Raw genomic sequence first — 26,596 nt, 5'->3', positions numbered from 1 at the left:
AGGATTTGTTACTGCAGCCACAGGGACTACAGCTGACAGAGGGCTTTAGCTGTCGTTACCTGTAGGAATTGCCAGAGCTACCTGTCTTAAGTTCATCCCCCTCCTAGGAACAGCCCATGCTCAATGATTGATGTGGATATAAAGGACTGACTATCTCAGACCAACTCATGGTCATTCTGAAGGATCACCCTAGCTAGTGAGCTCCCTAAGGGGCTGACAAAGACTGCAATTGGCTTGCATCACAGTTTAGCTTCTACTTCTGCCTGCTCCTGCTTCCTGTATCACTCCCACCCACAGATGTTGGTCCCTAGTCAAATACTGCAGGCTAAACCCTCAAGAAATGACATTACATATAAAGAAAACCCTTAGGAATTCATGCAATGCAGTATTTACAGAAATAGCATTATTATTCATCTATAATTTTTACCTTGCATGCTTCCAAAATAAATTTGAGGCAGCTAACAATCATCATCATATTTAACTAGCAGAAACAAATGTACAAACACAAACTTTATGTATAACAGGAAGGCTATTTTAAGTGATTAAAGTTCAATATTTCAAATAAAAATTTTAACTGATACTAACCAATGACAAATAAACGATATCTCAGTAAAAATATGTTCTGGCTTTTGCATCTATATGAGCACACATATAAGAAAGTCAAAAGTAGAGAATATTTATGCATATAGTTGTGGGGGTGACAATGGTGGCAGTGGGTAGGTTGCTAGGGCTGTGTGCAGCTTTGAGAAGGAAGAGATGAGTGTGATACACAAGGACACGGGACTACTGAGGGAGAAAAGTAATCATCCATTTATCCTGTGGTTTCTGTTTTGATATGGCCAGTACGATATTAAAGTTACTAAGTGAATGGAAAACAAGCAAGGGGAAATGATAACTACTATACTATTAGATAGAAAACTGTCTAAGGTCATTGAGTATAATAGGGAACAGAGAGATACAAATCCTTATTTTGTAACCTGCTATCTAGTTATGGGATCAGATTCCATATCCACGACTAGCTCATAAGGTTACTTTTGTGGCAGCTGAAGACAGACAAGGGCGTGGCTTCTTCATTTCCAAGGGTGAAAACTCAGGACTACTTCGTGAAGGTCTTTCATTCACTAGAGTCTTGATAATGCTGGAGACTTCAAGAGTCTGGGAGGGCAGTAGGCAACTGGGAAGTTCAAGTTGAACCGCAAATATCGTTGCAAACTTCAGCCCAAACATCACTGAACACAAAGGCCTGCCATCTCTTGGTACAAAAATGCGCTCTATGTTTGTCATAATCTGTCAGCTTTCTTAACTAGGCAAGCCCAAGCTTGCTATTAGATGTACAATAAACACTTTGATGCCCAGTCTGAGTTTTTGTCCCAGCTCAGGAAAGGCAAAGGGACAGCCAAGGCAGACTGGTTCAGACTTGACCCGGGCAGCTCATCCAGCAACTGGCTTACTAGCCAGCTAGCAAAGTGAGCATGAAAAAGTCCAGGAATCCTTCTTCCCCTGGGCCTTCAATTCTAAATCAGACAGCAGCTAAGGAGAAGCTGGGTGGTCACAGCCTAGCCCCAGGAACACTCCTTCCAGGGAAGGCTCAGCAACCCCAGGCTGGAGGAGTCTCTGTGGACACGAGAGACCATTGCTGGGCTGGCGGATTGAAGCATAGCCACTGAGAGGTCACAGATAAGGGGTTCTCTAGATGTTTGCTACTCAAGAGTGGTGGGAGAGCCAGCAGCAGCATCACCTGCGAGGTTGTTAGGCTTGCAGAATCTCAGGACCCAGCCAATTGAATCTGAATCTGCATTTTAATTCACAGGCACATTAAAGTTTGAGAAGCACTGGTCCAGGTGGTGGCAAAGAGGCCAGCCCACTGTTCTGCTTCTCAGCCCCTCCTCCTCCCCACCTCTGCTAGCCTTTTAAGCAAAACTCAATCCTGCAATGGTCCTGAACAAAATTTCTGCAAATCCCGAGTGTTGGGGGAGAGGGCGTGCAGGAGCTGCCCCCGCCGGGGACGACTGGGAGTAAACGTGATTGGATTGGTCGCCTGCTCCAGCTCCGGGATCCTGCACCCTGAGTGTAGACACGCCCCCCGACCCTCCCCCTCACCTCCACCCCCGGCCGCCGCTACAGCCTGCCTCCCGCCGGCTGCCACGAAAACCCGGAGCAGCTGCGTACGCTCATGGACAGTCCTCCGAGGGGCGAAGCCGGGCAGCTGGGCATGCTCAGTAGCTGGGGGAGGTTTGGGTGGAGAGTAGAAAGCTGTGGCTCTGCCTCCTACCCCCTCCCGCTGGCCCCCGCCCCCCTTGCCCCTACCCAGCCAGTAGTAGTTCCCCAGCGTGCGCCCGGGGAGACCGGGAACATGGCGCTGGGAGCGCTGTAGCAGCTGAGAAGGGGCTGAGGCACCGCCGCTTCGCTGACAGCCGGCCACCAGGTAGGCAGGCGCGCCTGTCGGGGCTGCCTGGGTGGGTATCCGCGAGAGGAGAGGAGCCTGCGGGGATGCGCGCCGCTGGTACCCGGAGCATCTCTCTTTGCCGGGAGAGGATGCGAAGAGGACCACTGTGACAGCGCGATCCTGCATCTCCTAGGAGATGCAAAGGCTAGGGACCTGCTGCCTGGAGGGTAGGGATACGGGACCGCCCACCCTCAACCCATGCGCTACTATCCAGCCTGGGCTCTCTACCAACCAAATAAAGGATGGTTCCATTTTGCTGGGCGGGAGGGCGTGGAGGAGAACCCCAGATTCCAGCCCTGAGAGCGTGCTGATACCCCGAACCGCTCGCAAGCCCAGCACCAGTTCTTTGTGTGTATACAGCAGCGCACGCCCTGGGGGTGCCACGGCGCTGCTTTTCCCGAGAAGTGTTGGACATATTGCCAGAGCAGGATTCCCGTATGGTTTTTGTCTTTTGGCAGGTGTGGACTGGAGGATACAATAGCTGAGCCTTTATGAGGCTGTGTTTTCCTTTGTTATTTGTGTGTGTGTGTGTGTGTGTGCGCGCGCGTGTGTGTGTGCGCGCGCGCCTTGTGGGTTGTAACGGAGAGAGAGAGAACTTCTGCTTGTGGGCACCGTTGTGGGCAGGGCGTGGAAGAGGATCTCGGTTCCAAACTCTTGTCAAAATTGTGTGCCATGTCAGCCTCCTAGAGGGTAAACTTGATAAGTCCAGGGATCATCACTGCTCAGTTTGGAGGATAAGCGCGATCGCCCTTCTTGAAACCATGTGTGTGTATATGGAGCTTTCAACTCGGGCTGAGTTAATTGGTCAACATTAGATATCAATTAAGGGAACCTGAAACGCTGAGGCTATTTATGGTGGTCTTTTTATGGCCAGAATAATAAACAAAAAGAAAAGTTGGCACAAAGCCAGAGTAAAGTGTCATTGTTAATAGTTGATGACAGCTTGAAAGACTGAACACACTTTTAGGAAAATCAGGAAACCTGGCATTCTACGGAGTTCTACCAAGACATAGCCACAAGGTCTTAGGTAACTCACAAAAATCTTCTAGTGCAACCGCTTCTCTTCTGGGACTTGGAGGCTGTAGACACTCTTTCTCTTACCTGATGTAGGTGGACAAGATGCTTTTTAGAAGTCCCTCCTACACTAGAATTCTATGAAATTGACACCTTATAATAAGAGCTGTGCCACCTTAGGTTTGTGTATCTGTTATATTCAACAGCACAACAACTCAGTGTTGGGGAGAAAGATAACCAGGTTAGTTAGGGAGAAAGGTAAATTTAAAGCATGGGTTTATTTTTTGCTTTATAATATAAAGGATGGGCATCTTAGAATATGAAGTTTGGAGACAGTTTCCTCTGCACTCACACTATTTTTATAGTCTTGTTAGGTGGCGAGAATGAGTCAGTATCATCAAAATGAAGTGGGGGAATACATAAGGAAAATGCATTTAAGTAAATTAAAGCCATAAATGTCCAGTCTGATAATACCTTGACTTGGAGTACGTATGTGCAAGGCAGATGCACTGCTAAATGGACGCAATATAAGCCAATGGCAGGTTCCTTGGTAATGTTGGCCTTAGACTAAAAATCTTGTGTTCTTCTGTGAATGGGTAGAGATTGTACTAGATATCTGCAGCTTGTTATTTTATTAATAAATATGTTTTAATTGCTGTTAATTAGATATCAGTTGAAAATTGATATCTAAGCATTGAATCAAATTGTTATCTAAGCATTGAAAATCTAGTCTGGTAGTGCCTCTCCACTCTGTCAGGACCTGCTGAAATGCTGTAGGTATGGGAGGCAGGTGTTTGAACTCTGACTCTTCTATGTTTAGCTTTGTGAGTCTGGGAAAATTATTTAACTTTCCTAAGCCTCAGTTTCCTCACTTATAAAACAGTCCTCAGAATAGTAAGACCTATCTAGATGAATAGATGTATGGATTAATCATAATTTAAACCACCAGGAGAATGGTGGTGACCGTTACGAGTAAGAGAGAAATGGATATTTACTGAACCTATGCTATGTGCCCTATATAATGATTCAGGCTCAAACATGTTAATTCCCTTAAATTTCCCAACTATATTAGTTTCCTAGGGCAGTTATAACAAGTTACCAAAAACTGGGTGGCTTAAAACCACAGAAATGTATTCTCTCATGGTTCTGGAGGCTAGAGGTCCAAAATCAAGGTGTTGTCAAGGCCATGCACCCTCCAAAACCTCTAAGGGAGGATCCTTGCTTGCCTTTGCCAGCTTCTGGTGGCCCCAGGTGTTCCCTGGCTTGTGGCAGCATAACTCCAATCTCTGCCTCTGTATTCACATGGCATCTTCCTCTCTATCTCTGTCCCTGTGTCCAAATTTCGCTTTTCTTATACGGACGTCATTCATATTGGATTTAGGACCTGTTCCTTATTCAATATGACCTCATATTAACCAGGTTACATTTGCAAATGCCTGATTTCTAAAAATCATATTCACAGGTTCTGGATGGGCATGAATTCTTGGGAGACACTCTTCATCCCAGTACACCAACATCCCTATGAACTGTGTTTAATGACAACATTAACATTATGTTAGCACAAGAGCAGAAGGTAAAGATAGAGTAGCATGGGTTCAGAAAATACTTTAAAGATTATTTAAGGGAACTAACCTATTTGCGGCTTTATATACACAACCATTGTAGGGAAGAGCAGAGTTCAAAGGTACCTCATTTATGCAAGACAACCCAGGACCTGGGTCTTCTAGAGTATCTCAAACATACTGTGTCCCCAGTTGATTTGTTGATGTTGCCTTCCATCCTTTTTGCTACCCTTCCAAGCAAATGCAAAACAAACAAAATGAATTAAATAACAAAAACAATAATAGCAACAAAGATAAGCTAACAACTTTCTAGTCCTTCTTAACCTGGTAAATGGCACCACTGTCCATGGAGTGGCTTTAACCAGAAACCCAAGAATCACCTTTGGCATCTCCTTTCCCTTGACCCTCCACATTTAAAACCATCATGCCATCTTATAAATGCTATTTTCTATATAGATCTCTAAATACATCTTGATAAATTCTTTCTATCCCCACCACCACCACTATCAAACTGCAAGCTATCATCTCTTACCTGGACCACTAGTATAACTTCCTAACAAGACCCCTGATTCCTTGCCTGGCTCTTCTAATCCTTCATCCAGAGCAGATAGAATAATGTCAGTTCCCTACATAAAATACCACCCACACACCTGGGACAGATTCCAGAGACTCCTAGAGCCTTTGATACTTGGCCAGCCTCATATGTGCATCTCTTCCTCTTGATGCTGTCACACTGACCCTCTGTCTGTTTCTGGAACATCCCCAACCATCTTCCCTCTATATTTTGCCAGTCTGGGTCATACTCATCCCTTGGGCTTCCTTGACCTCTCTTCCCCACCAACCCAAATCTCTCATCATCCTTTTACTTTTATTCCACAGCACTTATTCCAGTTTGCAAATGCCTGTTTGTTTGGCTATGTCTGTAAGCTCTATAATGGCCATTTATTTTATGTCTTATATGCAGAAGGTGCTCAATAAACGTTTGGCGAATGAGTGAAGGAATGAATACTCTGCCTCATAGCATTTTCCTGTGCCAACTTCAAGATCTGATTTTTAGAAAGTTTTTTTTTTCTAGTATAGAAAGAGCAATTTAGAACCTTATTCTGACTTCAAAAGGAGAGTATTCTTGGCTTTAACAAATGCATCTTTTAAGAACTGATTTAGGCTAGAAGTTAAGAATTGAGTCAAAATATTTTTTTGGCAACTGAGGTTTTTGTAAAAATACATCAATCAGTCAACAAATATTCTGCAAATATTTATTGCATGTTTATATTTGCCATGCTAGGCCCTTGGAAGACAATGGTGAACTAGACTTTCTGTCTTCTGGAAATTAATAGTAAACAATAAATAATAATCATTATGTATAATAATAAATAAGTAATACATTTAATTATTTGTTGAGCTTCTGTTATATGCCAGTGTCTCTTCAATTCCTGTCCATAATCATCACTATAACCCTCTAATCTTTCCCAATAACACAGGACCCCACACTTACTAGGAGCACAACAAATATTTTGTGAATTAATAATTTGTTGGTACTATTATTCTGATCTTTTGAAATAGGAAATGTATGCTTATCTGGGGAAAAAGGTATCTGCTCATATATAGAAGAGCACGCAATTGCTTTCTCACTATATCTAGGTGGGCAATGTTTTATTTTAAAAATCATCCTGGCCATTATCTCTGGAGTTAAATTAGGAGACAAATTGCTCTTTATATGGCAACAAGTTCCTGGTGTGTTTCTGTCAAAATTCTGAATTGTTTTATTTCGTTTAATTGTCTAAATTTGTCCTGTTTAATCCAAGTGAGAAGTGACTTAATGTCTCTCATTCAGAGCCCTTTTTGTAGTTTTGAATAGTAAGACTGAGTGCCCAAGGGAAATGAATGTAGTTCAACAGAGGAACACATGTTATGTTTTAGATTTCTAAAGTGGCTTCAATTTCAGACCTTTATATTAGTCTCATAAAAGGGTGATTTTTAAAAATAAATAGTAAAATAGCATTTAATGCCTATGCTTAAGTAAAGTTTTTAATATAAGTAACCAAAAATTAGACAATGTGCCTTGATTTTGTTTAAAAGTGATGGATACAAAATGGGATCAATTAAAACCTAAAGGAACTAGTACAAAATTTCAGTAAGGTTTTTGGTTATAACATACGTGTTCAAAAATCGATGGCCACCCAAAATGCCAGTGTTTTACTAACTAAAAAGTAGAATGGAAAATGATTCTATTCATGAATTCACAAATATATAAATTGAGTAAGAAAAATAGGAAACATGCATAAAATACTTGTGAATAATAAGAAATACATAAAAGCCTTTGTAGAAAGCTGTACAATTTTACTCAAACCAATAAACTGAGAAGCAAACAAAGAAAGACATGCTTTGGTAGAAAGATGAATATTATGAAACGGTTATTTTTCCCAGATCAATTATATAGTTTTATTACATTGGGATTTGGGAGGACCTTACAAAATGATTCTAACATCCATCTGGAAGAATCACTATATAAAAATAAAAGAAAGCTTTTCAAAAGAATAGTAGTGGTGGTGGGGGAGGTGAGTGGTGGTGGTAAGATGGGAGGTGGTGGTACATACAGGTGGTGTGGGGAGTGGAGTTCTGGGGGTGGTGGAGGTGGGGGGAAGTTTGATGGTGGAGACGAATACATGAAGGTGGTGGGATGAGGTGGTATGGGTGGGGGTGGTGGGTGGTAGATGTGGGTGGTGGGGGGGTGAAGGTAGCTAGATGGGAGCGGTGGTGGTAATGGGTGCCATAGTTGAAACAAAAGTAAATTTGATCATTGACTACAATCATTATAACAATGTAGTACTGGTGTAAGAATTGATTAATAGCTCAGTGGAATAGAAGAGCCTGGAAACAGATTTAGGTCATTCTTAGAACCAGAAATATGACAGAGAAGGCATTATGAAACAGTGAGGAGTATTTGACAAAAACGTCATGGAAATTGGCTAAGTGTATAGAAAGCATTCAACTAAGAACCTCTGTTTACATGACCCTCCAAACAAAATTCCACATAAATTGATAAGTTTATATGCAAGGTGGAAAACAAAGCTAGAATAAAATATTTAACGAATTTTAGGGGAAGTACTTTTTAAACATAAAATCAATGGGAAGAATTACAGCGCAAAATAAAGATTTGAATATATTTTAAACTTTCATATGCAGCAATGCATGCATTTTAAACAGAACAGAATCATGGAAAACAATATTGACACCAAACATGACATGACAGTTCATGATAGCCCTGAGCAACTCTTGCAAATCAGTGAGTAAACAATAGCACCCCAATAGAATTGTCCAAATATCTGAATGCATAATTCAAAAGGAAGAAATAAAAGACCAATGCACACGTTTAATAAATGTTATTACTATTAATCACAGAAATGCAAATTAAAATAACAATGAGGTGCCGTGTTTTATGTGTTAAATAAGTAAAAAATACAAAAAATAAACTCAATACTGGCAAGGATGCAGTGAGAAGGACAATCTCTTTCATTACTTGTGGTGGGAGGGTTACATAATACAACCTTCCTACAGAAAAGTTTAAAAATACTTATCAAAATGTCTGCCAGGCACGGTGGCTCATGCCTATAATACCAGCACTTTGGGAGGCCAAGGCAGGTGAATCACTTGAGGCCAGGAGTTTGAGGCCACCCTGGCCAACATGGGAAAACCCCATCTCTACTAAAATACAAAAAAATAGCTGGGTGTGGTGGCAGACTCCTGTGATCTCAACTTCTTGGGAGGCTGAGGCAAGAGAATCACTTGAATCTGAGAGGTGGAGGTTGCAATAAGCCAAGATCGCGTTACTGCGCTCCAGGCTTGGGTGACAGAGTGATACTCTGTCACCATTAAAAAAAAAAGAAAATTGCCAAAAGCTTTTAAAAGTTTAAATTATTTGACATACTATTCCTCTTGTTTTTTATTTTATGTTTTCTTTTGTCTTTGGTAAGGAAGTAGTTGCAGGTAAAATTGTGTATTGTAATATATTTCATAGTAATAAAAATTAAAAAGAACCTATATAACTAGAACTTGGGAGCTTGGTAAAGATATTTAAGGTCCCAAGATAACAGACTATTATATAGGTATTAAAATTAATTATTTTGAAGATTATATAATGACATGAAACAAACTTCACCACAATTTTAAGTGGAAAAAAACAAAATGCACTACTACATATATTGTATTGTTAATATGTGTTTTGTGAAATGAAAACATCATGCAGGTATATTTAATAAAACAGAAAAAAATTAAAAAGTTAGGCAATCTCTGGGTGGTGGAAATATGGATGGCTTTTACTTTGTTACACTTTTCCAAATTTTAAAAACTAGTAGACCGGGCGTGGTGGCTCACACCTGTAATCTCACCACTTTGGGAGTTGGATGTGGGTGGATCACTTGAGCTCAGGAGTTTGACACCACGCTGAGTAACATGGCAAAACCCCATCACTACAAAAAATACAAAAGTTAGCCGAGTGTGGTGGCGCACACCTCTGATTTCAGCTACTCAGGAGGCTGAGGTGGAAGGAATGTCTGAGCCCATGAGGTGGAGGTTGCAGTGAGCCAAGATCGCGCCACTGCACTCCAGCCTGGGCGACAGAGTGAGGCCCTGCCTTGAAAAAAAAAATTAGTCAATGATGTGTTGTTTTATGAATCAGAAAAAAACCCCCACTATTTTACAAATAAACAGTGATATACATTTAGGTTGTAGTTATTATTTTATGTAACAAACATTCATTGATTATCTCTTGCGTCAGGGGCTCTGCCAAGTGTATCAGCAATGACTCTTAGATTGCATGCGAATGAAAGAAACTCTGCCTAACTCCAGCAAAAGGAATTTACTAGAAGGATATTAGGTAGCTAAAAGAATTGCCAGGAATGTGGCGGGGGATGGGGAATCCCAAACACACGCGCGCGCGCGCACACACACACCCCAAAACAGCTTGGAAGCAGATGAAGCTAGTCAGCTCCAGGTCTAGATATCAGGCACTTTGGAAACAGACTCCAGCCAAGAATGACTTGTTCAGAGCTTGACCACAGTCCACTGGCTGCTATGCTTGGGGTTCTTCCCCCACACCCAGCCCACTGGGCGTGGGATAGGAGGGAGGGGGGTGCCTTGATTAGTCGACCCACTACCCCTTTCCAATGAAAGAAACACAAGAGATGTGATGGATGCTAAAAAGCCAAAACCAAACCAAACCAAAACAAAAAAAGACAACAGAAATGCCCGTTACCCTAGGACTTAGGGTTAAACAGGGTTGAATACCACTCATCCCTCTCTTCGCCTCCCATAGGAAACATTTGCTATGACATGGGAGTTTAACTTAAGGTTCATGGTCTAATGTTCACTGTGATGTGCGTCATTGAAGGTGCAATGTGGGTGCCCCACACAGAAGGTACTTTTTCCTCTTGGAACCAGTAGTGACATGTCAGGAAGAGTGTGGCTTTTCAGCTTGATCCTTATATACCAGCAGGAATTTTGAAAGGAAGGTCCCGTTTTCTCAGGTAACAGAAAATCCTAGAAAGGTATAATCTGAAAGAAACAATGAAGCAGAAGCAAGAGGTATAATTTGGAAATAGGTCAGGCACCAACACAGGTCTAGCCTTCTTTTCTGAATGATCTTATATTCAGCAAGCCCAATAGTCATGTTTGAGTTTGGTTCACCGTGAATACCAGCCTCTTGGTTCAATTAACTTTGGTTGATAAAGTTATTATTAACTAAATATTAAAAGATCATATTTAGATCAGTGCATATTCTTACTGCAGTTCTCATGATAAATAGGAAATGTCTGTGGCTGTCCAGGCAACTTAACAATCATGTTGTTGCTTTTATAACTCTTTATAAACTTTTCTGTGAAGAAAGATGACTTGTAAGTGGAAGAGAAAAAAGAGGTAATTGTTCTTCACTTGCACTAAAAACAGGACAGAGAAAATAATCTTAAATTAGCAAGAGAGGTCCCTGTCCCGGTCACTGCATATTAGAGGGCTCTGCTACTCTGCACTCCAACTTCTCAGCACCTGGACAGCCCTGCTCCTCTGCAACAAAGACCCCGCGTTTCCCCTTGAGCCCTTTGCCTCCTTCTGAGCCTTGCTCTGCATAGCTGGGACCTTGGAATTCACTGCTCATGGGGCTCCTGGGCCCAATGGGGGCTGAAAAAAAGACTGTTGGTGGGAGGTGTAAGTGGAGCTTGGACTTGTGGACTTTGTAGTCTCCACACACGTGCTGGAGGCCATGGTAGAAAGAGAAAGGGATGGGGAGGGGAGCAGAGACTGGGTCTCCTTGCTTTGCTATGTTCCGGAATTTAAGTACTCTAAATTTAAATCTGGCTTCTACGTTGTTATGAAGGCATATTTGTTAAGCCAGGAAGATATAACACATTTAAATTAACATTTTTTAGCTTGATTTATGGTATTTAAATATTGAGATCTGTAACATGTGGGACTCCTTTTGTACTCTTGTCTCTCAAATGTTAGGATCAGGCCTGCTCAGGTAACTGTTTTAGAAAGGTAACACTCAATTGTTGAGACACACATGCATAATTAGCTAATCATGCAACAGCAATGTAGATTATAAGAAAAATAGATTATACTTTTTGTGACTATAGCTAACATATTGAACAAGATGGGTTAAGCCCACATCCAAGTATTTTACCTATGTATATTAATTAGTCTTCATAAGAGCACCATAAAATAGGTCACTCAAGGCAAAATATCATGCAGCTAGATAGAGTCAAGAAGCTCCGGATCATCTGAATCCAAAGGCCATAAACGCTGTGGTATACAACAATTCAATGGATAAGAAAAGTTTTGTTTGAGGTCCTTGAACCTCCGATAATTTAAAAGTCACTGGATTAATCAACCCACTTTGACTCTCCAATACTCTCAAATCCTCAGATTCAGCATTTCTGTTCATGCAGATTTCCTCATGAAAAGGGAGAGTAAATGAATGGACTGCCTTGCGGTGTTTGGTATTGTGATTAACTGAATGTTCCAAACCAAAAATCAATATTTGGTTGCTTGTATAAGAAGCAAATTTAACTTACATTTTAAAACAGATATCCAGTTGTGGGATTTCCTTTGATAATTTTCAATGGAATTACCGTTGTGTCATTGATGATAAAGGTAAATTGGCCATAAGGAGTACCTTTGTTTCTCTAAAGTACTGGTTCATACCCCTACTACTCTTCTACTACCCTATTTTCCAACTGAACCAAGAAGACTTTCTGCAATCAATATTGGTTCCATCACTTTTGATAACAACTTACATAATGGGGGAAGGAAAGGAAGAAGGGAGAGAAGGGGAAAGAGAAAAACAGAGAGAGAGAGAGAGAAACTCCCACCTTTGGTTCCAAATATAAGATCTCTGATAGACACAACAGTTATTAGCTTCATTTCCAATTAAAATTCAAGTTTGGCATACTATTTAAGAAATTCTTTAGCTATTTTCTAGAGGGAACTTCATGTGTTTGCTTCTAATGGTCACTGGAATTGTGCAAATGGTGTTTGTATAATACTGTTTTTTTAGCTAATTGTTTTTAGCTGTCAGCTGTGTTGCCCCCTTATTTTATAGCTACATTACAGTTTACTGACCCAGGAAGTGAACTTCCTGGAAGAATAGAAAATTCACACTTTATTTGTTTAAAAGAAAGATTCTTCCTCTAAAGTAGGAACAGTTGCTATGTGGGTATGATTTAACTTCTAAAAATAAAAACACTGATGGAGGAGGGGGATTTAAAAAAATTTACAGAAACAACTTAGAGTTTTTCTCATCCTGGTGGTTTTTAGGACAATGTTCTCTCTTCTCTAGGTATTAGAGATAGAGAAACAAACAAACAAAAAGAATTTGCCAATAATATTTGAATAATAGTTATTCACTCCTTGAGTTAAGTAGTGTTTTAACCCTTTTTGAGGGTTTTTAAGATAACAGGTACCTACCTGCAGGTTGTGTGCTCTCTCTTTCAGAGTCCAAGTAGAGTCTACTCTTCTCCCACCCTTACAGCCAAGCAGTATCTAAATTGCAACTTAGCTGGGCGCGGTGGCTCACGCCTGTAATCCCAGCACTCTGGGAGGCCAAGGTGGGTGGATTACCTGAGGTCAAGAGTTTGAGACCAGCCTGGCCAACATGGTGAAACCCTGTCTCTACTAAAAATATAAAAAAAATTAGCTGGGCATGGTGGCGCACGCCTGTGATCCCAGCTACTTGGGATGCTGAGGCAAGAGAATCACTTGAACCTGGGAGGCGGATGTTGCAGTGAGCTGAGATCGCACCACTGCACTCCAGCCTGGGCGACAAAGCAAGACTCTGTCTCTAAATAAATAAGTAAGTAAATAAATTGCAACCTAAAAAACATTTTTTGCATGTGCCCTTCCCTGTCTCCACTGCCAGTCCCCTTTGCATCTCTCAATTAGATCTTCTGTCAGTCTGCTATCTGTTCTCTTTCATTCCTACCCCCAAAATGATCTTCTGTTATCTGAGTATCACCCCTTCACTGAAAACTTTCTATCCAGCTACCACCTTCCCCCACCCCGCCCCTCCCCCAAAATCCTCCCACATGGTTCTGGATTGTTCCTCTCAAACAGTCATCACAATGTTTTGTAGATTTTTTTTTTTTAACTTCCTTCTTGCACTAAACTGGGAACTCTTCTAAAGCAGGCATCTTGTTTCTTCACCTTTGTATCCCTAGCACCTGGCTTTACACCTACACATGTCAGGTCTTTAATAAATGTCTATGGATGAATGGATATTACCCAGGCTAAAAAATTTGAATGCAAATGTGAAAAGGCGGTGCCATGATTTAAAAGGCCACTCAAGGCAAAATATCACGCAGTTAGATAGAGTCAAGAAGCTGAGTCAAACCCTGTATCATCTGAATCCAAGGCAATCAATGCTGTGGTATACAGCAACTCAGCAGATAAGAAAAGTTCTGTTTGGAGTCCTAAACAAAAATTGGCTAATCTAAAATTAACTAATCTAAAAGTTATCTCATCCATTTTCTTTAAAAACACACAAACTAGTTTCACACTAATACTAGTTTTCTATTTTCTGTGAATAAAAAAGAGGTAGAGAGAAAGATTAAACCCTCTACCTGTTTCTTGTTGGAGAAAGACAAAAATTCCAATATTGGATATGGGTATAAGGTGGAGATTCTAAACACATGGAAAAGAGAGAAAGTGGTGAAGCAAACTATAAGCTGAGAGCTGGCCTCCCCACAATAGAATAAATAAACTGAGCTTCTTGAAAAACATTGAGAATAATTATTTGATTGCTAGATGCAGCATAACACCTACTGCTTTATTGTCCCAGACCTGGTATGAATATGCCTAATTGGTGGTGTGATTCCTGCTCAATTATCACTTGATTTGTATGTTGAAAGCTGGGGTTTTATATGGTTCTGCCCAAGTCTTCGGCACCAATATTTCCATAGCGACAGATGCACTATAAAATGAGGAAGAAATCGGAAAGTTTGGGAGAGAAATAAATCAAAGTGAGTGATCCCAGCAAGAGGTTCCCCAGGGTGAGTCCCAAGGGCTTTTCAGGCTTGTAGTCAGATATATTTGCGGCAGAATTCTCAGAGATAGAAGATTCTAGGATGATAAATGCCAGGGATTTTTTAAAGCAATATATGGATACTATCTATGACAGCAGTTACCTTGTGTGCTTCAGCTTGGATTTCTAAGGCAAGTTCCTGTGTTGGCATATTAGGAGTCTACACTGGTCGAAAGAATCACTTACCAGTTAGAGTCTACTAACCCCTAGGTAACAGGATATGAAAACTGGAGATTTTTACTATCTTTGAAATCGAATTGAGCTATCCTTTTAAAGCTGGAAGGTGTAGAACGCTGTGAATTCTATTAGGTACTAAATATTTGACTATGTCAATTTAGAGCAGTGTCTAATTTTGTGGTATAGATGTGTTCTGTTTAACACAGACAGTGTGAAATTTCCCAGAAAAAAAATATAGATTTCTGGCTTCTCTTATTCAAAAAATCACACACACAAATACAGACACATACACATAGTTGCAAAATTTGTCAACACTGACCATTTTTCTTCATGGCAATCATTTGCTGTAGCTGAGTAGCAGCTGCCTCTAACATGGATCGGTCATGGAGTCTTCACTTTGTCACAGTCCCCATCACTCCCTACTGCCTATAATCAGGCCATTTTAATTGTTTATGTTACCCTCTTGGTCATTAAAGTCTTGAATTTATAACCTTTGAATTTGAGTGAATATAATTCAAATTATAACCTTTGAATTGCTCTATATTTTTGGATCATTTTATCCTCATATATTGTGTCTTCTTAATCTTGCTTCCCAAAAATATGGACCAACTTATTTAACAATTTAAATATAAGGCAAATGACATTTTAGAAAGATGCATTTTAAAAATTTTATCCTAGAAAAAAAAATTAGAAGTAAGACTTTATGCTGGTATGAAGTTTATTTAAAAGCATAGAGTTTAGAGATATTTGGCGAAAACATTTGCATAGTTAAATAGGCTGCTGCAACTACTTTTTCAATATTTCTTTCAACACTGGACAATTTTTTAAAAATTTCTGTTGTGTTTTATTTGAACTAAACTGAAATGGAAAAGAAATCATCTGGTTTTAAGCCTGCTGGAAGTAGGGATTATCAAAACGCAAAAGGATGGTATCATACTTCATATGATATTGTCATCTGGAAAATATAAAACATCCATAATGCAACTGTGCCCACAGCAGTGAAGTAGAACCTTATAAATGATATGCATTCTATAGAATGGCTGGAAAAATCTCAAAATCAATATTGGAATCACCCAGGGCGACTAAGAATAATAATATCACTGTACCTTACTAAAAAATAATGAAAAACAAGTGAGATAGAAAATTCCAGAGTTGTCCCTAGAGTTTTTATTTGCTTGGGATAGAAGGGTGATAACAGTAGCTTCCCATTTCTTTTCAGACCTCAATTTTATTTTAAACACAGAGCACAGTCCACCCACTGAAAAGAATTTTCTTTTCTACAAAGACCAGGGTGTGCAATGACTGTGAATATCACTGTAAAACAGAAGAACATTTGGCTCTAAGTTACTCACTTAACTAGTAGGATTAAAACAAGATAACTGGATCTGTCTATTAGGGTGGTGTCTGTTTATGTCTGCTTTCTCCTGTGAAGACTAGATTAAAAAATAGGAAACAGATATTACAATGAATATTCCCAACGAGTTGCTCACCCATTCAGCAGCTGCACCTTGAGTACTATTCTGCTTACTTCAGGTGGCATGTACCATGAGGAGTCATATCAATGAACATAGAAGATAAAAATGTTCTTCTGTGAACATAGAAGATAAAAAAAGAAGGAGAGACAGACAGGAAACAGCATAATAAATAAATGTATAGAATGCCAGAAGGTCATCAGTGCTTTATAAAATAGAGTGGGATGAGGGAAATCAAAAGGGCTGTGATGGGTGGCAGTAAAGGGCGTGATTTTAAATAGGATGGTCAGAATAGGTGTAATTGAGAAAGTGACATTTGAAGGAGGAGAGGAAATTGCCATGTAGATACACATGGGACAGCATCCCAGTTAGGGATGGGGACCGTTTTTACAGTGCACTCCAAATTGCATATGATTTGTCTGCTGCAAAGACCCTCACGTTTTTTCATTTGGAAGTAGAATTTTAGTGCTGGTTGAAACCCTAACCTCATTCTAATGCTGCTAAGGACACCATTGCTCCAGAGCTGCCAATTCTTCTCTAGATAAACCATAACTGCCTTTTGGAAATTTTTTTTAAGAGACAGGGCCTCACTTTGTTGCCCAGGCTGGTCTTGAACTCCTGGCTTTAAACAATTCTCCTGCCTTGGCCTCCCAAAGTGCTGTAATTATAGGCATAAGCCACCACACATGGCCTTCCTTTTGGAGATTTAATATTCTTTTTCCATTTTGGTTTAATTCAAATGAAACACAGCAGGGATATTTTTGAAACTGTCTAATGTTTGAAAAGTATGGAATTATGACACATACTAGGTATTTGTTCAGTTTTTTGTTTGGTTATAGAAAGAAAAGATGTGCCTCAGAGTTAGAACAATGATTGAGCAGTAACCAAGTTCTTTGAACATGTATTATATGCCAGATATTTTGTTATATATTTTGTAAACACTATCTCATTTAATTCTTGCAGTAGGCTTATAAGTTAGGTGTTATCACTATTCCCATTTTATGCCTAGTAAATAGCAGATTGTGCTGCCTTGCTCTGTTGATTAAGATTAATCTTCTACAAGCATTAAAAAAGGTAAAAAATATTTTCTCAAGTTCTAAGTGTAATTCCTTTAACTTCCTCTATTTTAGTTAGGATATCCCCCCAGAAACAGACCTTGAGGCAAGGATTCAAGAGCAAGTAGTTTACTTGGAACGTTCGTGGAATACCATTAAGAGAGAGGGAAAGTAACACATAGAAGGAAAGTTTATTAGTCTGTTCTCACACTGCTAATGAAGACATACCCAAGACTGGGTAATTTATAAAGGAAAGAGGTTTAATGGACTCACAGTTCCACATGGCTGGGGAGGCCACACAATCATGGTGGAAGACGAAGGAAGAGCAAACGATCGTCTTACATGGTGGAAGGCAAGATTAATTGTGCAGGGGAACTCATTTATAAAACCATCAGATCTGTGAGACTTATTCACTACATGAGAACAGTATGGGGGAAACCACCCCCATGACTCAGTTATCTCCACCTGGCCCCACCCTTGACATGTGAGGATTATTATAATTCAAGGTGAGATTTGGGTGGGGACACAGCCAAACCATATCAGAAACTGTCAGTCCATTCCTGCTGCTATAACAAAATACATTAGACTGGGTACTTTTTAAAAAATAGAAATTTATTTCTTATAGTTCTAGAGGCTTGGAAGTCCAAGATCAAGGCACCAGCAGATTCAGTGTCTGGAAAGGGCTTCTCCTCTGCTTCAAGATGGCATCTTGTTGCTATGTCCTCCAGAGGGAAAAGGATGAATGCTGTGTCCTCACATGACAGAAGGGTAAAAAAGGGATAAACTTCCTTCCTCAAGCTTTTCTTATAAGGACACTAATCTCATCTATGACAGTGGAGCTCTGATCGCCTGATCACCTCCTAAAGACACTTAGTATAATTACCTTCAGGTTTAAGTTCCAACATGTGAATTTCAGAGGGACATGTACATCTAAATCATAGCAGAAAGGCTGCCAAAATTGGAGTATTAAAATAGAGGAACTGGGAAATAGTATAAAACTCATGCCTCCAAATCAGTCCACCCGAAGGGGAGGGAACTGAGATATTTATATACCAACTCCCATCAGTCATTAGTTGAAGGCTGTTCCCAGAGAATGTTAGTTTCTCTGTACTTCCAAACTTCTGCCTGCCAAACTTCAGAGATCCTTTAGAAGTTGTTGTAAGAAAAGAAAATTTATCTTCTGCTAGTCAATTGTGAGCTATTGATTGGGCAATTTATTAGTGTAGACAAGAGCATTCCATGTACAGTGGGTAAAAGAGCATTGAGCCAGAGTGTTAAGTTGCCCTCAAAGTCATTTCCAAATGAACAAGATGATATAACTATAGGGGCTCAATTGTACATAATTAAGCAGGGAGCTGTTATTATAAACGCATCTAATGTTGAAAAATGAAACAGAAGTAAGGCTACAACTGACCTTGTAATGAAACAGAAAGATAAAATATTCCTGAGAGTAAATCATTTGCCTGTGTAATGTAATGTAATTGCTTTATTTTATTTATTTATTTTTTTGAGACAGAGTCTCACTCTGTTGCCCAGGCTGGAGTGCAGTGGCAGGATCTCAGCTCACTGCAACCTCCGCCTCCTGGGTTCAGGCAATCCTTCAGCCTCAGCCTCCCAAGAAGCTGTGACTACAGAGATGCACCACCATACCTGGCCAATTTTTTGTATTTTTAGTAGAGATGGGGTTTCACCATATTGCCCAAGCTGGTCTCGAACTCCTGAGCTCAGGCAATCTGCCTGCCTCAGCCTCCCAAAGTGCTGGGATTATAGGCGTAAGCCACCACACTGGGCCTGCATTCTTGTAGGGTACTGGTGGACCAGTTGATAAGCTGTATCTTCCATGGCATTATTTGGGAACTCTATATCCCCAAAGATGTTGTTCATGCCCATGATCATTTTTAGGAATAGCTATCTTGAAACTTGGGAAAGCTGGAGAATATATAATACAAAATGATTTTGAGTCTGTCTTGCAAGAAACCCCAAACCAAAAATAATTTTGCATGGAGAAAGAAGAGAATGTAACAAGTATGCTGAGAGCAGAAACGCAAGTGTTAGTCCTCTGTAAGTGTGGATAAACAGTAAATGTCAGTGAATTTTAACTGAGTGATAAAGTGTATTTGATCAGGAAAAAGTGAAGAATGGATGTTGGGCAGTTAGCAGCCTGAAGTAGGATCTCAAAAATAACCCAGATGGCTTTCTTGATGAGAATGTATCAGTTGAGGTCATTTAGGATAGTAGAGACGGTATTTTAAAATTGTGGAGCAAGAAGGGGATCCAAAGTTAGGTCATATCAGTGATTGCCAATAGGATATTCAGGTTAGGCAGGCTACAAATTATTGTGTTCTGAAAATAATCACAGTTAACCTTGGACTTGAGATATGGGTGGGTTTTATGAAACTCATCATCTTTTTTTTTTTTGTTTGACAGAGTCTCACTCTGTTGCCCAGGCTGGAGTGCGGTGGCATGATCTTGGCTCACTGCAACTTCCGGCTCCTGTGTTCAAGCAATTCTCTTGCCTCAGACTCCCGAGTAGCTGGAATTACAGGTGCCCACCACCATGCCCAACTAAATTTTGTATTTTTAGTAGAGATGGGGTTTCACCATGTTGGCCAGGCTGGTCTCGAACTCCTGACCTCAGATGATCTGCCCGCCTAGGCCTCCCAAAATTCTGGGATTATAGGTGTAAGCCATCGCACCTGGCCATTATCATTGGTATGGACAGGAAACCTGTTTTACACACCAGAGGGCACCATCGGTGCTAGAGTTTCCCACTTGGGGTAACAGAAAAGTGTTCAAAATTTCTGGTGTTCCTAAAAGAATAAAGAGAAGAAATTTGGGGAGAGCTATCAGGGCTGGAGGAAGAGTGGTGCTTAGGGGCTTTGCATCACTGACATTGAGCCTTCCTTTACCACCTTGGATTACTCTAATTGTTGAACCTGAGTGTTACAGTTCTGCTGTTCCCCTGGTTCTCATTTCAGGGCTCCCTATTCAGTTCCTTTATATTCAGGGCCTCCATGTTACACAACTTCAGAGGACAACAGTCACATGCGAGGTGATTCCACTTTTGTTGTGCCTGCCTTGGTCCATACTTTGTAAAATGGGTCACCTTTCTTCTTAATTATGTGTGTTTTGTTCTCCTTCTTTGTCCCATTGGACTGGAAGAGGCAGGAGGGAAGAGGCTAAATTTTATCTAGTTAAGTTAGAGCATCTTGCATAGCACCTTCCACGTAGAGTTGCTCAATAAATTTTTACTAAACAAATGAATTCAATAAGAATTCTGTGACCTACTGAGACTTATATCTCCTTTAATCCAAATAGCAGCCCCATGGGGTACATATTGCCTTCATTTCTCCTTGGAGGAGATGAGGAGTAGATCAATGAATGGAGGCAGTGAGTAAAAACAACTCTTTCAATAAAAATAGGTTGTGGCCCAATTTAATTAGACTCTAAAATAAAGTAGGAGAGGCCTTCTGCATATAGGGGAAATCTGAGTTTTATAAAATGCATTTAAAGAAAATAAGCTTTCCTTCTCCTTATTTTTAACTCTCAAATTCATTTTCATGACAGTTGATATTATGAGGAGGAAATAATGAATCGATTTTCTATAGATTAAACTTGTCTTTGCAGCTGGATGTTATGGGAAGCAGGGAGTATCTTCAACAGGATTCTTTTGTTTGAAAGGGACAGAAACCCGACTCAAAGTGGATCAAGAAAACTAGGAATTTGTTGACCTGTATAGCAGAAACATCCAGAAATACAGTTGGATAGGGAGCTCAAAAACATTATCCTGGTGCCATTTCTTCCCCATCTTTCAGCTCTGAGTGTTTCTGTATAGTTTTCTTTCTCGGGCAAGCTCTCTTATTTTCCTGGCAACATGGACAGCCCCCCTACAGCTCTTGGGTTTAGATCCTACTGATCTCAAAATCCAGCACAAAAATACTCTCTAGCCCAATAGTTCTAACAAAAGTCTCAGGATTGAATTTCAGTGGTTCCAATATAACCTTTGTGGGTCATGTGCCAGTACCGGTTCCTTGTCTAATTACTGTAGCCTGGGGAATGGGTGACTTTTGTATTCCCTCCTGGGTTGAAACCAACCCCTAGAGTCAGAAATCAGAGTGGAGTTACTTTCTCCCAAACCACCTTGGTAGAGAATGGGGGTAGAGAGGATCTGCAAGGATTATCAGGAGGCCATTATCAGAAGCATAGCAAAGAATGTGATCAGGCAAAAAAAAAAAAAAAAAAAAAAATGTTTTTAAAATGTTCATTAGTGTAGGTAGAAGTAAAATTGAGCAATGTAATTATAGTCTCCACAAAGATTTCTGACCCAGTGAAATTTTTCTGGTCACATGTTTGTTGGCCCTAATTTACTGGACTGATTGTATTTGAAAATATCTATCTTTTCCTGGAAATGAACTATAAGTTACCAAAGACACCATACAGAGATTCTTTAGCCCTATCCTCTTGTGATCTTAGCTCTTCATCTTTGTGTCCTATTTTGCCATTGTACTGCTGCTTCTATTTTGAAACCTTGGTAAGAAATAGATTTGTGTTGGTATAGTGATTTAGTCTGAAATTAAAATGAAAAATCATTTGCATATTCAGAACCTTACTTAATGGGAGGAAAATCGGTGATAAAATTGCATCCTAAACATTTCTCAGGGAAATGAACTTATAGTGAGTTAGTGAGGACATATTGTCATTAAAAGGTAACATGAAATGTATGCACCCAAGCCCTCAACTTATCCTGATGCTTTCTTTCTTTGGCTTTCTCATGCAGAGTATATTTTCTCTCAGTGATTTGAGTGATTTGGTATTATTTCGTCCTATATAGCTTCATGTTTTACTAGATCAATTCAACTTTTGGACAAGACAAATTGGAAAGTAACTTTGGTAGCTACTATATGTTATTTGGCTGATATTATTTAGTTGAAATGATGTCCAATACCCTTGTTTGTTTATATTTGCAGTCCTTCATACCAGCCTGTGTTCTATTTTTACAGTGATACAGCTATCATTTTGTTTGGTTTTACATGTTCATGCATTCTAGAGAAAGTGGAAAACTTAGAAGCCTAATTAATGATTGTCTTCTGGACCTCTGAGACCATGTTTCTAGTGTTTTCTGTGGAATATTATCAGGTATAGACTTTATGATAATTTTCAACCATTCAGAGATTAAATATTAAATTGCCTTAGGAATATTAGGGTCTGTGTGCATCTGTTCAGATATATTTGCTTTCCCTGGAATGCTTTGAATTCTTGGTTTTTGCAGATTATCAGTCTCCACCAAGATTCATCCTTGTGTGATACTGTTCCCATGTTGATGGAGGGTGTTTCAGTGATACTCATTAAAGCAGAGTAAAAAATACTTTATTTAGGACCATCATGATAGGTAGAGGGACCAAGCAATGAGATTTCACAGTGAGGGACAGAGATTGAGCTTAACTCTGAACACAGCATGGACCAGTAGTAATTTATATTGCCAAGGAGCAGAGTAGGAGTGGATGGAAAATTACCAAGAGGAAACATCTGGGTAAGGAGGATGGCTAAACTGACCTAACGGGATTCTTGCTTAAGACAGTCCAGGGTGATCAGACATACCTGAGGAATAGTGGAAGATGAGGAAGAATCTGATCAGATATGGAGAGTGATCAGATGTCAAGGTGGAGGGATTTTGGTAAACTGACTTAGCAGGGTATTTTGTTAAAACTAAATTTTGTAAGGAAGTGAACAGATACCAAGGGTGTTTATTCTGAATTTGCATTTCTTCTTTTGTGTTTCTTTTAAAAAAATCCTTCTTTGATTTTACAGCAGAAGGAGTTGAGTATTTGTTTTAGACAAATAAAAGCCGGATTTTATGTGACAAAGATAGCTGATGACCCATAGCTGTTCTGTGTTCCTATGAAGAAAGTCCCACTGCCAGAGATTGGTCATGCCTGGCCTTCACCAGGTGTGACCTCATTAATTGAGAATTGATAGCTTTGGAATTTGACATAAATCACAGAGTGTGTGCAAAGGCAGTTTATGTAATGGGTAAGAGATTGGATTATGGACTTGGCAAGCATGGATTGCAGACCCTGTCCAGACCACTAGCTGTGAAAATTGTTCAAATTTATTAGTTTCTCTAAGCACTGATTTCCTAAGCATTAAAAAAATATTATTAGGTACCTTGTTTGGGCTGCTGTGGGTTGCCATCACCCCATCCAAAATATGACTCTGATTTACTTTCTACATATTTTTTTCACTATCTGAAATTATCTCGTTCATTTATCTGTTTATTTTTTGTTGTCTTTCTTCTTCACCAGTAAGACTAAGGATCTTGCCTATTTTGTTTGGCTTGCTATCTCCAGGGCCTGGCACATATTAAGAGATCACTATTGTGTGTGTTGAAGGAAATGAATGAATAAATCAGGCTTAGCAGAGAACTAGGCACTTATTAGTGATCAATGAATGTACATTATGACATTTGCTGGTACCTGCAGCTCTTCTATGTGTAGACTTGAAAGTCTTTCATTTGGATAGGATTTAAAAAAAAATTGTACGTATTTAAAATCATGGAAACTGAGAGTTTGAAATTGTAGTTTTGAGACTCCAATTCAGCCAAAAACTGTTATAATGTTGAGTGTTCTTATTTACATAATTCTTTTTTAAATTATTATTATAATTTAAGTTTTAGGGTACATTATTTACATAATTCTTTATTTTTAATTTTTATTATTTATTCACTTAGTTAGTTTTAGAGACAGGATTTCACTATGTTGCCCAGGCTGGATTCAAACTCCTAAGCTCAAGTGATCCTCCTGCCTCAGCCTTCCTTGTAGCTGGGCTATAGGTGTGCACCACCATGCCTGGCTTGTATAATTCTTAAACTCATATTATACTATAAGTTTCCTCCTTTAAAGAAATACCAGGTCTCAGCAGTTAGTAGCAGACACGAGATTCCAGGTGTCCCATATTCTCCATACATTGCATCATCTGCATAGTAATGGTTATAGTAGAAAAAATAGAACTGATACCAGTAGTAATAGTCATGGCTGCTGTACTAGTCAGAGTTCTCTGGAGAAAGGAGATTTATTATAAGGTATGGTATTGGCTCACATAATTATGGAAGCAGAGAAGTCCCATGATCTGCTATCTGCAAGCTGGAGACCCAGTCAAGCCAGTTGTGGGGTTCAAAAGCCTGAGAACCAGAGAGAAAGTATGGATTCCAATCTGAGTCAGAATATCTGAGAACCAGGAGTGCAGAGAGCAGGAGATAAGACTGATGTCCAAGCTCAAGCAGTTAAGCAGAGAACAGGTTCAACCTTCCTCTGCCTTTTTGTTCCATTCAGGCCCTCAGTGGATTGGATAATGCCCACTCGTGTTGGGGAAGGCAATTCACTTTACCCAGGCTGCTGATTCAAATACAAATTTCTTCTGGAAATATTCCGATGGACATACCCAGGAATAACATTTAACCAGAAATGTGGGCATTCTGCGATCCAGTCAAGTTGACACATGATGTTAACCATCACAGCAGTTAACCTTTATTTTGCTATTAATGGGACAGATAACGGATAATATAATAACCCTATGAAGTTAGCACAATTGTAATTCCTGTATTTAATTTTAATTTTTAATATTTTAAATTTCCCAGGAACATAGATTCAAGTTGCCCTGAATATATGCTCCCTATAATCACATATTTCAGATGATAAAACTGAGGCTTTAGAGAAGTTAAGCAGTTTGCCCAAGGCCACACTGCCACTTTCTGAACCCAGTCAAGTCTCTCTCCAGAGCCTGACCTCATAACCCTGAAGTACTGACCCCAGAGTTCCAATCTCCTATAATTCAGAACTTTCATGAAATCAGACTGACCTTTAGACACCAATGACTCAGAACTGGGGAGTTCTATTGTAGTGTGACTTTGGGGCTCTCTGAATGGTGCATGTAATTTCTGTTTTACAGAGCAACCTTCATTATGAGAAGCTGTGTGTCTGGCCTGAAGGAAGGGAACACTAGAGAAGGGGCTGGTTCGTTTGAGTTATGTGACAGTCTGGCAGGAACTGTCATTTGGCATGTGAAATAGAAGCATATTGGATTTTATTTTCCCCTGAGTAGGTTGGTGGGATTAAATTTAATTACCATTTTAATAAGCAGAAGAAAGGAACAATTCCAAATAGTAGAAACAAAAAGAATTGCTATGGTAGACCACTAATCATTAGAAAGACTTATTTTTGAATCATGAGGGACCACAGTGAGAAAAGCAGAAAATTCAGAACACAGAGAATTATAACCAACGGGACCATTACAAAATTATACCTGAACGGCAGTTTGGCCTATGAAAGTAATTACTGTTCCATGTCAGAGCTGGGGAGGGTCTGTCTTAGGGGATGAAGCAATGAGGATGGCCCAAACCTGAGTGTATGGATTTGTAGAGCTGCTTCAGAAGGGAGGGATGGCCCAGTAATGTCAACTGAGGCCTAATCATGACTTTCTTCCCAAGAAACTCCAAGGACTACACACATGCATTTCAGTTTTCACTCTGTGTTCCTGAGGAATGATGGCAGGCATTCATATTCATATTTTCAGTGCAGATATTAAACCAGATTTATATAGTGCTATGGTTTGGATATGGTTTGTTTGGCCTTGCCAAGTCTCTTGTTGAAATTTGATCCTCAGTGTTGGAGGTGGGCCTGGTAGGAGGTGTTTGGATCATGGGGGCGGATCCTTCATGAATTTTTTGGTGCCATTCTCGAAGGAGTGAGTGAATTCTCACTCTTATTTTCTGCAAGAACTAGTTGTTGAAAAGAGCCTGGCATCTCCTCCTTTCTCTTTTGCTTCCCCTCTTGCCACATGATCTCTGCACACAGTAGCGCCTCTTTGCCTTCCACCATAAATGGAAGCTGCCTGAAGCCCTCAACAGAAGCAGGTGCAGGTGCTATGCTTCTTGTACAGCCTGCAGAGCCATGAGCCAAATAAACCTTTTTTCTTTATAAATTACCCAGCCTCATGTATACTTTTATAGCAACACAAACAGACTAAGACATATGGCTAGCAATATAGATAGCAAAAGCATCACATGACTTCCAGGTGTCCACCCTCGTGTCATTGCTGTTGCCTGCACAAATGCTCAAAATATGGCATTTGGGGATTCTGAATCCAAAAATGATTCAGGATAGTCAGATTATGAATGGACAGACATTTTAGTAAGAATTTAGCTGATTTGTTTTTCTTATATATTTATTTTTTATGTATGTATTTTATGAAAGAGTGACATATGATATAAAGCTCTGACTCAGTAAATCTAAAAGAACACTTTTACA

At 39.8% G+C, this 26,596-nt stretch overlaps 1 protein-coding gene across 1 annotated transcript in view; it reads left to right on the top strand.

Annotated features, from left to right (window-relative positions):
- Positions 1 to 2,110: 2,110 nt before the first annotated feature.
- PAK5 (p21 (RAC1) activated kinase 5) overlaps positions 2,111 to 26,596 on the top strand; it is a 303,214-nt gene continuing 278,728 nt past the window's right edge. Inside the window, exon 1 of the mRNA XM_054468155.2 lies at positions 2,111 to 2,425. The gene's annotated coding sequence lies outside the window, so the exon portion shown is untranslated. The remainder of the gene's footprint in view (positions 2,426 to 26,596) is intronic.

This window comes from Pongo pygmaeus, chromosome 21 (assembly GCF_028885625.2).
Source record: "Pongo pygmaeus isolate AG05252 chromosome 21, NHGRI_mPonPyg2-v2.0_pri, whole genome shotgun sequence".
In the NCBI taxonomy this organism is placed as follows: Eukaryota; Metazoa; Chordata; class Mammalia; order Primates; family Hominidae; genus Pongo; species Pongo pygmaeus.
Note: the sequence above shows the minus strand (reverse complement) of the source record. Positions and strands in the feature narration are given on the sequence as shown.